General features: G+C 38.7%; 1 protein-coding gene across 1 annotated transcript in view; it reads right to left on the bottom strand.

Annotated features, from left to right (window-relative positions):
* LOC140704191 (interferon beta-like) overlaps positions 1-14,980 on the bottom strand; it is a 32,495-nt gene extending 17,515 nt beyond the window's left edge. The window contains exon 1 of the mRNA XM_072988908.2: positions 1-14,980. This exon is cut by the window's left edge and continues 17,515 nt beyond it. The gene's annotated coding sequence lies outside the window, so the exon portion shown is untranslated.

Genomic DNA, 14,980 nt, shown 5'->3' with positions numbered 1-14,980 from the left:
TTATGGCTGCTCTGCCAATTTTCAGAACGAATGGCACTGGCTCAGAAGACAATGATGGGTTCACTGACATCTTATTGATCCTGATTGCCTGTCATAATTGGGCATTTTTACAACTTATGAGATTTATAGGACTGAATGGGATGGCGTTGTTCTACACTGGGATTGACTGCTCGTTAGTCATTATTGAGAGGATGAAAATGAGAATGACTAGCTGAATCAAACTGGAATGCTGTATGAAGGAGGAAGAGCAATGTCAATTATAAGATGGTGAATTGAGGCTTGATATTCTTTGATGACCTGCTCCCTGGACTATTCATCCTCTGATTTATGGGGTCCTCTAACTCACATAATCCATGCCACTAAAGATCAGCTGAGTCAGTGACAATTCATCACTGCAGAAAAGCATTGCAGCATTCACACTGCTCATGAATATTTATGCTGAGATTTGCATGCACCAATAGGAGTTGGTGGGGTGTGAAGTGGGAGTGAAGAAAAAGAAGAGAGAGGGAAGAGAGTGGGGAGAGATGAGAAAAGGGCTGTTTCGTTGAGTGTTAATGACATTGACTGGACTTTTATCACTTGTAACAATAAACAATTTCTACTTTGTTTTTAAATGATACATTGCCTCTGTCATTAATGGTGAACAAAGTCGATGTAATCAACTGGTGGCAGCTCAATGACACAGTAATGTGTGCCTTTGCTTGGTGAAACAACCAAGGGCCATGCAGGAATGTGGCAGGTCCTTCTGGTATTAAACCAGCAGCGGACCATGCGTACATGCAAAACTTTTGTCATTCGAGTCAGGTGAAAGTGCATGTGGGAAACATACCATGAACTGGCAGTCCAGAGAATTTGGTCTGACAGAGGACTCTCATCAGACCATATAAGAAGTAACTGTTGGATATATTACACCCTCATATGATGCCTTTGAGAAGTTGAGAGGGAGAGGCAATGAATTTCAATCAACTCAATAGCAGCCAATAATTCCCTTTCTACCTCCTATTTTTAACTGCCTTTTTTAGTCATTCAAGGTTCGGTTAGTGTCTTGCCAGTGTTAGAGTTATGCAGTCAGAAGTGAACAGTTAGAGTGAAGTGTTCTGTCAACAATGTAACCAGTTAATTCATAAGGAAGTAAATCAAGCACTTAAGCTCAGTAATGTAACAAGTTAACATTTCCACAAAATGTTTGTTTTTATATAAGAACTGTAAGTAAATGTAAATTTTTTATTATTTCGAATTTGTCAGAGTCTATGAGTGAATGTACTGAAACAAATAAATGGCAGCTTACATAAGCTAAGAAATGAGGGGTGGTCTACTAAGGGAGACTGTGGGTCAATCTGCTCTGTAGGCCAGAACAGTTTTTATCTGTTGCTTAATCAGAAAGGTTTATTATTATGAAAGGTCACACTCAACAATTTCCTCACACCAAACTGTCAGCAAACCAAACCCGAACAGTAACAACGTAACATCTTTGCTATTTCTAACCTTTCATTTTCAAGAATGAAACAAAATATGGTTTATTCAGTAATTTATTTTACCAGAGAGCATGTCACGGGCATTACCATAACAAAGTCAGTCTTCATATAAAGGTAGGTTGTCTTTGTGAGAGCAGTGCACATATGACAAATTCATGACACTATCACAATGCTAATTTAGTATGCTTTCAGATGGAATATACAATATATTTCCCAGTAGATCGTTTCCTTCTCACACACAATTCATTTTTGTACCTTGCAGTGAAAAGGTGGTAATACAATGGCATCTGGTTCTGAGAAGCAACCATCTGAGTTTCTATGCTGAGTAGCCTACAATTCTCTCCCTTTCTGATTGTGCAATGTGACATGTTTAATGTTGAGAGTTCTGGGAACTTGATTAAATTCCAGTAAAATGCACAGCGGAAGGCCAGCCCCTTAAGATTAGAATTAGCTGTAGAAATCCCCTTCTTTACCCAATTGTTCTTTTTATCCACTCTCACCAAAGCCTAGCACTTTAGAAAATAAGACTCAGGAGGCGATCTTTAAGTGTAAAAGGTTTTGTGTATTTTACTCACTTAAAAGTCAATTTCTAAAACAGGCACTCATTAGGCTTAAAGTTGATAGAAAGAAAAATAGTAAAAATAAGGTTTTTTTCCTCAGCCCATGTAGCTGGGAGGATCTCTAGGGTTCAGAGATCCAGCCTGGAAATTTAACATCTTCCAAGGTAAAAAGGGGTCTGAGACAAAATGGAGTCTCTCAAAATGCGTGAGAAGTAGGGAAGAAACAAGGGGGGAGCTCATCTAGCCCGGCAAAAACAAACCCCTCTGATTAGTTAGCATGCAAACAAACAAGTAAACAAGTTAGTCTGTGATGGAGGCCCTTCCTCCCATATCTTGAAATTTACATCAAGATTGCTAACTTGCCAACATTTAATAGATCAGAAAGAGAGCATTCTAGACTACTCAGTCCCCTAAGAAGAGGCATTTAAGCAACAATACTGTACCAACTATACAATGAGATCATTGGAAAGATAACAATTTTATCAGTTGCACTAAAAAGATCCACAGTGAGGGCAACCGAAAACTGCCAGTGTTGGCAAAGTAGCAGCAGTGACAATGACAATTTTTCAATAGTTTGGCTGTTACTGGTATAATTTTTGATTTAAAAAGCTAATATTCTGCACCTATAACCTCTCTAGGATTTGACCATTTATTTTTAATTTTCAAATATATTATTAAACATGCAACATTGCAAGATTGAATTTTTTTTTGTGGAGGGAGGGCAAAGCTGCATACTGGTTACGTCACCATAATCTGAGCACATAGAACAGAGTCACAGTATATCTGCCTGCAAACATTAACATTTTAAATATGTTTAGGACTTCAGGGAGTGCATGTGTCCTCACCACCCATTTCATAGTGATGGTTCTTTTCCTCCTAGAGTTCTGTCTCTGGCTGTGTGTCAGCCCATAAATCCATTCAATTGTTTCTCTTCCTCCATAACTTCAGAAACTTCTTTGCTAAATGATCTACACAGATAACCTTGTTAGTGTTGCCAACCACAGCTAGTTTCTTCACTTCTTAGCTATAAAAGTGGATAGCGACAGGAAATGTGTAAGATGTCCACTCCATCCAGTTTTTTTAAAAAAACGCTTCTCTTGATCCAGACTTCCCAGACAAAACATGACCTGACATCCATAGATTTTGAAGCTTGCAATGTGCTCTCCAAAAGGAAGGAGAAAAGCATATTTCACAACATATGTAAAACACAGTGAACATTCCAAAAATGTGTGCAAACATGAGATGAACATTGAAAAATATGGGCCAAAATAGATCTCTTTCGCACCTGCACCTGCACAAAAATAATAATCATAACCTGCATGAGACCAGCTCTGAGGTGAGGAGAGTCTTCAGAAATGGATTTGACAGATTTAAAAGGAACATTTTCATGTGAAAAGGGTTCATTCAATTGCTTTGGCATTTTCCCCACCATTCATTATGACATAATGCTTGTCTCAGTAGCAACAGTAACAAAATCTGTGCTCTCCTCATCTTGTCCATCCTGAAGACTTGGTTTATTTTGTTTTGGGGCAGGGGCAGAGTTTAACTTTATGATCCTTCTATTCCTGTGCAAGTTCCCATTCTGACCCACTCTTCCATGCACTACAGTCCCATCTATGCTTTTCCTCCAAGCTAAACTGAGCTCAATAGAATTTTTTTCCTTCCTCATTGAGCTAATATAAAACAGTCTGATTCTTTGTGTGCTCTGTTCAGTTAACTCATCAATGTGCAGAGAATAAGACTAGGAAGCTATTGTCCTAGTGTACTCTACTACTCCACAACTGCCTTCCCTAAACCCGGCTCCTTCATTCATACCTTCTTCTAGGATTAAGCAGTACAATCAAGCATGTTTTTATGGTTTCAAACCAGGATTTCGAAGAATCACTGAAAGAGAAGGACTTCTGGAGGTGGCTTTTGAAACCTCAGTGAGCAGATGTGAATCCAGATATTTATTTATTTATTTAATTTATACCCCGCCTCTCTGGTCATTGCTCCCCCTTGAGAGAATCCAGGTCCAATAGGGGCAAACATTTTGCCCCTCCCCTGGAAAAGCCCAGAGTTGCACTTATCTAACAGCCATTCTAGACTTCTCCATGCACTCTCTCTAAAAGGAGGAAAAGAACTGAAATGATACACATTGTAGAATGTCAATAACTCTCTTTCTTTCTGACAGATTAAACTATTAAATATTAAATCAGTAAGAACTTTGTATCTTCAAAATGGCTTTTAAACTTAAAAAAATTCTCCTGGAAACAATTAACAAATGAACCAAATCAATACTGGATGTCTTTTGTAACCAACTTGAAATCAGATAGCACAGCTAACACTGCCCAAGGCAGGCCAGAGAATAATGAGCTTGCCAGGGATATAATTCAAGGCCACTGGCACAGCTTAGCACTCACACAGTAACATGAGAAAAGGACAGCTTTCTGTTCGCTTCAAAAGGCCCCGATGACATAAGTCAATCTTAACTGCTAAAATTTTTTACACCTTTGTTAGCTTCATGCTCCAGCATATTGCTGCCTGATTTTTCCCACCACACAGTCTGAATTGAATTAGGAGGCACTTTGGTTCAGATAAGGGAAACTGCAACTATTTCTAGAAAGGCTAAATATTTTCAGCCTAGATTTTTTATTTTTCTCCTTCAATTTCTTCCCCCATAAAGCATGACTATAAAAACCAACATGATGGGCAGTGAACAGCAGTGGTTTAGTAACTTTCCTAATGCTTCTGACCTTATGTGTTGGATTTATGCATAAGTAAACTTCGCCTTCAGATGTCATATTATGAGGAGCCTCTAGATACAAGCAAATAAACAAAAATGTTTTAATACAGTATTTTAAAAATAATGCTGTTGGACCACTTAAATGACAAAGCATAGGGCCTCAACATGTCCTAATCCATCTCCAAATATTATATAGTGTGAATCCAACATGTGTAATTAACCAATTCTTCACCCGTGCTAGCCAAAGTAAGGAAGCTCAAACTGAGTTTTTCTCTCCCCACTGGACTGCTGCTAGAAAGACAAGCATAAATGAAAAATATTAGCAAGACTGATAGGTGGCTCCATCAACTTCAGGGGTTTTCTGATGTTAATAGCAACAAAGAGTAGCATCAACTCAACTTTGGATGAAGGGCAAATAGATTTACAGGTAAACATAATTGATCAATGCCCCAGTCCTGAAACACAGTTGCCAAAAAAAAAAAAAAAATCAACTGAAAAAAGTTGGACTGACTTCTAAGGTAACATATGAACAGCGGTTGAAGCATGGGTGAGTAACTTCTGGCCATCCAGATATTGTTCGATTTCATCTTCCACCAACTGGAGCAAACATAATCTGTGGCGAGGTGAAAGATTACAGGATATACAGCCCATGTGTTTGTGCGTGCCACAATTTGTTCACTTAAGTCTTGAACTACAGCACTCTTGCTTAAATAGGTATTTTATTTCATTCACAAACAGAATTATATTATACAGCAGAAGATAACAATTGTACAATATAGAAAAAAAGTCTACAAACAAACATGTGTGCATGTTGTAAACATTGGCCTGTGGTGTTCCTCAGGGTTCTGCTTTGTCATCCATGCTTTTTAATATTCACATGAAACTAATGGGAGAGGTTGTCCAGAGTTTGGGGGTTCGGTGTCACCAGTATGCAGATGACACCCAACTCTATCTCTCCTTTCCACCTAATTCCAGGGAAGCTGTCTTGACTCTAAACAAGTGCTTTTCATCTGTAATGGGCTGGATGAACAACAAACTGAAACTTAATCCAGACAAGACAGAGGTGCTCCTGGTCAGTTGGAAGGCAGATGAGGGAATAGGGATACTACCTGCGCTGGATGGGGTTACACTTCCTCTGAAAGCTCAGGTCCACAGCTTGAGTGTACTCCTGGAGTAATCCCTAAGCTTGGATGCCCAAGTCTTGCCGGTAGCCAGGAGTGCATTTGCACAGCTAAAGCTGGTGCACCAACTGCACCAGTTCCTTGAGATGTGGGATTTGGCTACAGTGACACATGCCTTAATTACATCCTGTGGTGCCTCAACTTACGAACTTAATTGGTTCCGGAACTCCAGTTGTAACTTGAAATGATTGTTAAATCAAAGCACCATTTCCCATAGGAATTCATTGAAATGCAATTAATCCAAAGAAAAAAATATCACCAAACCCCCCCCCCAAAAACCCACTGCAAGACCTATCGGAAACACGATTAATCTGTTCCTGCCGAAGGGGGGGGGGGAAGAAAAGCAAACAAACCATGCAAGACCCTTCGGAAATGCAAAAAAAAGCAAAGCAGAAAGCAAACAAACCGTACAAGACTAGAAGACCCTTTGGAAATGCAAAAGAAAGAAAAAGAAAGAAAGAAAGAAAGAAAGAAAGAAAGAAAGAAAGAAAGAAAGAAAGAAAGAAAGAAAGAAAGAAAGAAAGAAAGAAAGAAAGAAAGAAAGAAAGAAAGAAAGAAAGAAAGAAAGAAAGAAAGAAAGAAAGAAAAGAAAGTAAAGCAGAAAGCAAACAAACCATGCAAGACCAGTCGGAAATGCAAAAAAAAAAAAAAAAAAAAAAAAAAAAACCAAAGCAGAAAGCAAGCAAACTGTGCAAGACCCTTCGGAAATGAGGGAAAATAACCCAAAAAGCAAATAAACCCTGCAAGACCCATCGGAAATAGGGGGGGGGGGGACAAAAAGCAAACAAACTCTGCAAGACCCATCACAGCATAGAAACATAATCCCACCACCCAGCCCAAAACCACGCTGCAAAACCCACCCAAAAGTTTTTAAAAAGTAGAAAGCAGCACCTTACCAGGCAGTCCAAAGCCTCCTCTGATCGCACACTCTCTAATTGCTGGGGCGAAAGAGCTACAAAGAAGCAGCCTTGTCACCACCTACAGTTAGCAATTTGAATTCCCTGCCTTTTTTCATGGTTGTAACTCAAAGCTCTGACTGCAAGTAGAAGCAAAATTTTGCAACTGGAGCTGGTTGTAACTTGAAATGATCGTATTTCAGGACGTTCGTAAGTCAAGGCACCCCTGTAGTAGTAGTAGTAGTAGTAGTAGTAGTAGTAGTAGTAGTAGTAGTAGTAGTAGTAGTAGTAGTAACCACTGTTATAGTAATGTTTGAATTGTGACAGATTAAAAAATATGCTGCTTGTTCCTCCATTCTCCCTGGTAGTCGCTATAAAATAAGGGTACATGTTTGATGGCATAGAGCTTGATAAGGCAGGAAACACACCTGACATGCTTTATTGTTTCCACATCTCCATTCCCACAGGGACATACTCGTTCCTCATACATTGTTCCTCTAAATCTTCCATCCCACAGAGAAGAGGGTAACACGTTAAGTTTTGCCTTTATAAAGGTTATCCTGAATTTAGGGATGTGCAGTCAAAAATGCTCGTCCATTCCATTTCTTTTTCACCATTAAAGACTCCCAAAGGCTTCCCCAGGGCAAAAGGGAGCCATAGGGAGTCTCAAAACCTGAAAAGAGAGACAGGATATTTTCCATAAGTTTACATTAAATGTTTACAGTGCCCAATCTAGGCTACACCAGTGTAAATTCATGCCAACAGCATTTGGCAGGTTGTATTGATAGCCTGATTTATCTTATAGCAGAAAGTAATTATTAAAAACAGACTAGACCACCAGGCGTGGTATAAACTGGAATGTTACATTGGCTTTCCGAGGATACCAGTCTGGTGTTGTATTCAGATGTACCACCCTAAAGGTTTGTTCTGTTTCCCCCAATTGCTTTTCTAACTACAGGTGCTGATCTTAACTCATAAAAAATGTTATGAATATACAGTAATGTTAAACAATGATTCAGGAGTTGGGGTTGGGACACCCATCTTGGAATGAGCTGGTGTTGCATTATGAATTGCCAAGAGACACATCTGCCTTTGCTTATATCACCTGGCTTCTTCTAGCACCTGTAAGCCTTTCTGGATTCCAATATCAATCTATTCAGGAAGACTGTGGCTCATATCAGGCACTGCCACACCTCTGTGCAATCTCCAACTTGCCTGGCACAGAACAAGAAGATGTGAACGGCAGTACTGGACTTTGGTGGGAGGGAACACCCACAAGAGATATACGGTGCAATCCCAGACATGTTTGCACACCCACCATGTTTACATGGGGCTTACTCCCAGATAAAGATGAATAGGACTGTGCCTTTAAAGATGTGCGTGTTTTGAGTGATGGCTGCAAAGAAGACAGTGCAGAGGCCTCCTATCATCAGTTCCTGGCTCACAAAACCAGCAATAGCCATTTCTAATCCTAGCTGCAAACATTTTGTGAAAACCAATTACCCGGACAGCCATCTTCTGCTGGAGTACAACTTAATCAAGTATGGCTAGTATTTTATTTGTGCCAGAAAGAGCAGGGAGAAGAGGGTAGAACCACCCATTTTGGGTGCTAGTCTCACCCACTATTGGCATGCACTTCTCAGTACTCAACAATAGTTCATTGATTTCATTTGTTAGCTCATTAGCCTCAACTTGTTAAAATTTTTAACAGCTTTAAAAGGTTTTATTACTACAATAGTTAAAATTTCACCAACTTTTATTTCTGAGTAATAGTCAAAGTTACTTATTACTTTGATTACTCATTATTGATTTTTTAAACAATGGTTTAATGCATTAAGTAATGTATAACTGAAAGTTGTTAAATGTGATTTTAAAATAATTTTAATGGTTTAACATAAAAGAATTATGATTCTTTAACAAAATATCATTAATACATTAGTAGTACAGTGGTGCCTCCACTTACGAACGTCCCTAATTACGACCAATTCGACTTACGAACAGCTCTGGTCGCAAAATTTTGCTTCTACTTGCGACCGGAGCTTCCACTTACAAACAGAAAAAGGCAGGGGGGAAAAGGCAGGAAATTCAAATTGCTAAGAGGCTGCTTCTTTGTAGCTCTTTCGCCCTGGCAGTTAGAGAGTGTGTGATCCGAGGAGGCTGTCTGCTATGGTATGGTGCTCCTTTATGCTTAAAAAAACCCTGTTCTTGGCATTTTTGCAGGGTGGTTTTCGGTTGGGGTTGTTATGTTTCTGTACTGTGATGGATCTTGGGGGGTTGTTTGTTTTTTGGTCCCCCCCCATTTCCGATGTGGGGGTTGGTGGTTCCTTTTTGGAGTGTTTCTCCCATTTCTGATGGGTCTTGGGGGGGTTCGTTTGTTTTTCGGTTCCCCCCATTTCCGATGGGTCTTGGGGGGGTTTGGTTGCTTTTGGGTTTCCCCCCATGTTTGATGTATCTTGCATGCTTCCGTTGCTTTTTGCTTTGTTCTCTTTGCATTTCTGATCTCCTCCATTTGATTTCTGTGGTTTTGCAGAGGGTCCTGCATGCTTCCTTTGCTTTTTCCTTTGCATTTCTGACCTTGTTCCTTTGTTCTCTGTGCATTTCCAATCTGTTCCGTTTGTTTTCTGTGCTTTTGCAATGGGTCCTGCATGCTTCCCCCCCACTTCAGCTAGAAGAGATTAATCGTGTTTCCAATTAGTCTTTCGGTGATTTTTTTTTGGTGATTATTTTTCTTTGGCCAGAATGGATTAATTGCATTTCAATGCATTCTTATGGAAAATGGTGCTTCGACTTACGACCATTTAGAGTTACGACCATCATTCCGGAACGGATTATGGTCATAAATTGAGGCACCACTGTAATTCAAACATTTCTGGCTCTGCCCATTTTATATCATTCCAGGAGCACAATGAACAGACCTTACCTCCATTCTTTATTTTGTAAGTTGGTTAGGCAACAGCAAAGTAAGCCATGTTAACTTTTTGTCTACAGGAAAATATTTTGAATACATCCAGCAAGATTTTTTGTTATAAGCATGCACATTACAATCGATCTTTAATGCAGAATGCTGTCACATAGCCTCATTTACTTTCAACATTTTTATCCTACACCTTAAAAAGTGAGGTGCCTTAAAAAAACCAATCCACTAAAATTTATACTGGAACACATTTGTGTTTCTTAGCCAGAATGAGGCAGTTGCCTCACGAGGCAGAGAAGTAAGAATGGCAAATTTGCTGCCTCTTGCCATCTCAAAGCAGAGCCTCTGCCACTCTTGAGAGATGTTATTGCTATGCATAGCTCTCTCCAGGCTGCTTCTTCCTGATGAAGAGAAAGAGGACTGCAGCTGTAGCCACTCCTTCCCCCAAAAGAAAGACACAGGGTCATCAGCAGGACTCTCCTGGTACCTGAAAAAGAAGAGGAAGAGGCACCCACCCATGCCAAGAAAGAGTCTTGAAAAGGAAGAGAAGCTGGCAATAGCCTTAAGGATGTGAAGTGTCACTGCACTCCGGGAGGCTAATGCTGAGGATAACTTGGCTCTCCTGTATGAAGCTGGAGCCTTACTGCCTGGCTTTGAGGATTGGGAGTGGCAGCCAGCAAACCTGGCAGAGGTACATCTGATGTTGCTAGTTGTGCCTCCCCTAACGCCAGACTCCAAGTACCCTCACAGCCAAGCAGTCGGGAAGACAGTTCTATATAGGACAGCCAAGCAGTTCTGTATCTTGGCCCCCTTCTCAAAGAGAGCATCTATAGTGCTGCCTCAGGCTGCCACCAGCTCCTTTGCCCTTTCCAGTTTTCGGATGTCAAGAATGCCTATAACCCTTCCTCTGGATGGGTGAGCAATTTTCTTTGTCTTCCTCTCTTTTCGATGGCAGGTCAAGTGCTACTAATGCTTTCGTGTCCTTGTTTTTAGGCAATGGGCTTTGACAGGCACAGCCACAGTGATCTGAGTGGGCAGACAGGAGACAGGATTCTGCTACACTTCTGCCACTCTCTTGCCTGGAAATGAACAGCATCCCTTCTCCATCTGTGGTGAAGAAGGGGGTGCCATCATCACCAAGCCACCATGTTAGGAGAGGAGTCCCTTTTCTTCCTCTGTCAAATGAGGGAAAGGCTGGGCCAACCCTGCTTTACAAATGACATTCATTGTTTGACGCTTTTAAAAGACCATAGAGCACATAGATAAAAATTAGAAAGTATCCAATGCACATATAATTCATGAAGATCAGTCAGGCTTTCTGCTAAAGAGACAGATAAAAAATAATATTAGGGCAATATTAAATGTGTAAAATATGAGAAGAGATCCAAAATTTTGTAGAAATGACAGTCTTTAAAGAGGGGCAAAAAGATAAATACCTAGGAATTCAGATTACAAAAAACAAAACAAAACCCGAGCAACTTGATAAAAGACAATTGAATTAAACTAACTGGGACAATCCAAAAAGATTTGGAAAAATGGTCAAAATTTCAATCTTCATTTATGGGGAGAACTGCAGCTGTGAAGATGAATATACTACCTAAAATGATATTTCTTTTTCAGACAATACCAGTTTTTACAAAACAGTTAATATTTCAAGAACTTTTTAAAAAATAATGAAGTTTGTCTGGCAAGGGAAAAAACTAGAAAAAAATCAAAGCACTTCAAGACGCAAAACAAATATGAGGCTTTGGAATTCCAGATTGATTTTTATAGTTTGGATAAAGTAGTGGAGAGTTTTAGAATTAAACTAGAAGGACACGATCTAAACCTAGGGTGGCATGCTTTCCTATGGTATCAAAATGCAAAAGGCAATAAACAACTGAAGAATCATGTGACAAGGAAAGTTTTGAATTGGGTATGGCCTAAGATTTGGGAGGAAAATTACCAGAAAGGTCCTGAATGGGTCCCACCAATAGAAGCATTCTCACAACCAACATTAATGGATATAGGGATTTGTTAAAAGAGGACTTAACTATGAAATCAAGGAAAGAATTAGAAGAACAAGGAATAATACTCGACTGGTGGACAAAAACACAAATAGATTCAAGGTACACAAGAGATAAAACAATAAGCTTTTGTAAAGAACAGACACCATTAAATAAAGTACTTCTTAGCGTAAAAGAAAAACTGATTGAAATAGTGTACAATCATTTACTAGAATTAAAAATGCAAGAATAGTTAAAGAATGTATGATAAAATGGGCCCAAAATGTGGGCCAGAGTATTAACCTGGAGTCAGGGTTACAAGTATGGGAAAACAACATTAAGTTAATAAAATCAGTTAACTATAAAGAAAAATATGTAAGATGTTCTATAGATGGTATATGACACCTGAAAAATTATCAAAAATATATCAGAATACCTCTTAACAAATGTTGGAAATGTAAATCAAAAAGTAGTTTTTATCATATATGGTGGACTTGCAGGGAAATTAAAAGCTTTTGGAAACTAATTCATAAAATTTTACAAAACAATGTTATCTTGTACAATTCCATATGAACCTGAACTGTTTTTGTTGCATATAGTACCAGATTCAATAGAAAAAGAAAAGATACTTGATCATAGGTGTAGCTACAGCAGCAAGAATTTTATATGTAAAATACTGGAAAAAAGGAGACACCAACAATCCAGGAGTTAATAGAAAAAGTTTTGAAGCAGCAGAGATAGATATTTAAGTGAATGAAGTATCAAAGGACAAAGAAATTCTTGGGGCTACAAAAAAATCGGAACCTTTGTTTAATTGGATAAGAGTTGAGAATGAATGGGTTAAGATTATAAGAAAACAAACTTAAGATATAAATGCAAATCTTAAAGGCTTAGACAAAAATGGCAAGATTGGTGTGGAATAAGCTTAGTAAGAAATCATATAGGTAAAAGCAATAATGATATTAATTGTTCTCTGCCACATTCTGTATTTTTATTTACCCCTTACCTTGTTCCAAATCCCCTTTCCTATGATCTTCCCTGACCCAATGGAAAATGAATAAAAAAATTTTAAAAAGAAAAAGGAAGAAAGGAAGTATCAAATGCATGACAACCTTTGCAGCAAGCAGACAGGAAAGAGGGCAATATGTTGGCATAGCAGGTTCTTAGCTCATCAGCTATGCCAACATCTTGCCTCCTCTCCAGCTCTCGATAAAAGAAATCCTTGTCAAACTTCTGTCGTAGGAACACACAATCCTTTATTGAAGGTTGGTTGGCCTAGGGGGAAAAAAGACAGATGTTAACAATACAGTGGGGGGAAAGGACCCCAAAACCAAAATCTGCACACATACAAAGAGACAGAAAGGAGAAGAAAATGGATTTTTATAACAAAATCGTTCTAAGTGGCCAACTGTTTGTGAACCAGAGCCTGGAAATCAATCAATCAATCAATCTTTCTTTCTTTGAACTAAAACTGTGAGCTGTGGTCAAAGAAACAAATTTTCCCAGGTCTCACCAGCTGTATGTAAACTTCATGGAGGTCTTCAACCATATTGTTCTAAAAACTGGCACTGTGGAGCTGCTTTGGAAAGGAAGGCTTGCAATCGTGCTTAGCCTACAAGGTAAATTCCAGAGAGAAGTTCAGGTTATAATTACACATTGAAGAGGCAAGTAACAAACCTGGCTCCCAATGCTCATCTTTTTCCTACACAAAGCAGCAAGGCAAAATTAAGACTAGACTGAAATCTGTCAGTTGTCACTTTCTCCTGCATTCAGGTTTTCTAACATTTTTCTCATCAAATTTATGCAAAAGTATGCACATTTTGGACAGTTTTATTTTTAAAAATGAATGAATGAATGAATGAATCCTTTATTATGGTCAAAGACCGGTAAAACCAAATCAATATAAAATAGATACATATAATTATAGTTTCGTGAAGTCAGTCAGGGTAATAAAATTCCATCAAAACGTGATAAAACAACCCCTTCTTTCCAGTTAATAACATCATTTATCCTTAATATAAGTAAAACCTCAGCCAGTTTTATATTAAAAACATTATATTATCCATCTAAAATCACCTATTCAAACATCTGATTACGAATAACCATTGCTGCAGCACAGAATTTGGCCACTTGTCTCGTAATATAAGGGATACTATCAGAGAGTAGCAACTGGACATAATCCTCTTCTGATCTCCCAGGAGATTTACAGATAATAGGTGATAAAAGCTCCATACGAAGATCCCGATAGCAAGCACAGAAAAGGAGAACATGCCCAACTGATTCAACTTTATCACTATTACAAGGGCAGAGACAATATGATATAGGCAAAGCTCGAAATCTTCCCTGCAGAAGCTTAGAAGGTAGTACATTGAGCCTAGCTAGTGTAAAAGCCCTTTAGGTGACATAGTGCTGGCTAAATAAAAGGAGGTGATAAAAGCAGATTTCTCAAGAAAGTTATATTTCCCTAACTGGCTAGCATGGTCCTGTAGTTCAATGCCCCATACCCTTAACTTCACTGCTTTGATGGCATCCTTGTAAGATTTTAAATGGAGTTTAAACTAAGTGGTAATTTTGTTATGCTTTCATGCTGAAAAGATTGAAACTGTATTGTTTTTGCTTAATTGGTCTAAGGACTGTAATAAAATAAAATAAATAATTTGAGAATAGGACAATTCTGGAACAGTTCCCAAAGAAAATAGTAAAGCTGAATGAATGAATGAATGAATGAATGAATGAATGAATGAATGAATGAATGAATGAATGAATGAATGAAACAAAACAGTCACACATTTTCACTCAAAATTGGAATGTGGTATTCCATTTTTAAACCTTGACTTCTTTCTGTATTAATTTTTTGAAAATTTTGACTTTTTAGAACTTTGCAAAAAAAAACTCAACATGGCCTGGAATTCTTCCCAAAATTGAATTCCCTTCCTCATTCTTCCTGGAATCACCTGGCACAGAAAGGAATTTTAAAAGAAAGGAAATTTAAAACATATTGGATAATATGTTTAAAACTGGCTACAGTTTTAAACATATCCAAAACACATCATGTGCCAGTCTGCTAGGCTTGGGTACAGTACACATCATAGCCTAGAAAGGTGTTTTTTTAAAAATTACAATACAGCAGTTGAGCTGGGGATTTTGAGGGTTGCGTGCAGCCATTTCGGGGCTTCTGCAGCGTTTTCGCGCGCTCCCCTTGCTTACCAAGGGCGCGAAAACGCTGCGCCCCGGCCCCTTTCGG

Source organism: Pogona vitticeps, chromosome 2, assembly GCF_051106095.1.
Source record: "Pogona vitticeps strain Pit_001003342236 chromosome 2, PviZW2.1, whole genome shotgun sequence".
Classification (NCBI taxonomy): domain Eukaryota; kingdom Metazoa; phylum Chordata; class Lepidosauria; order Squamata; family Agamidae; genus Pogona; species Pogona vitticeps.
Note: the sequence above shows the minus strand (reverse complement) of the source record. Positions and strands in the feature narration are given on the sequence as shown.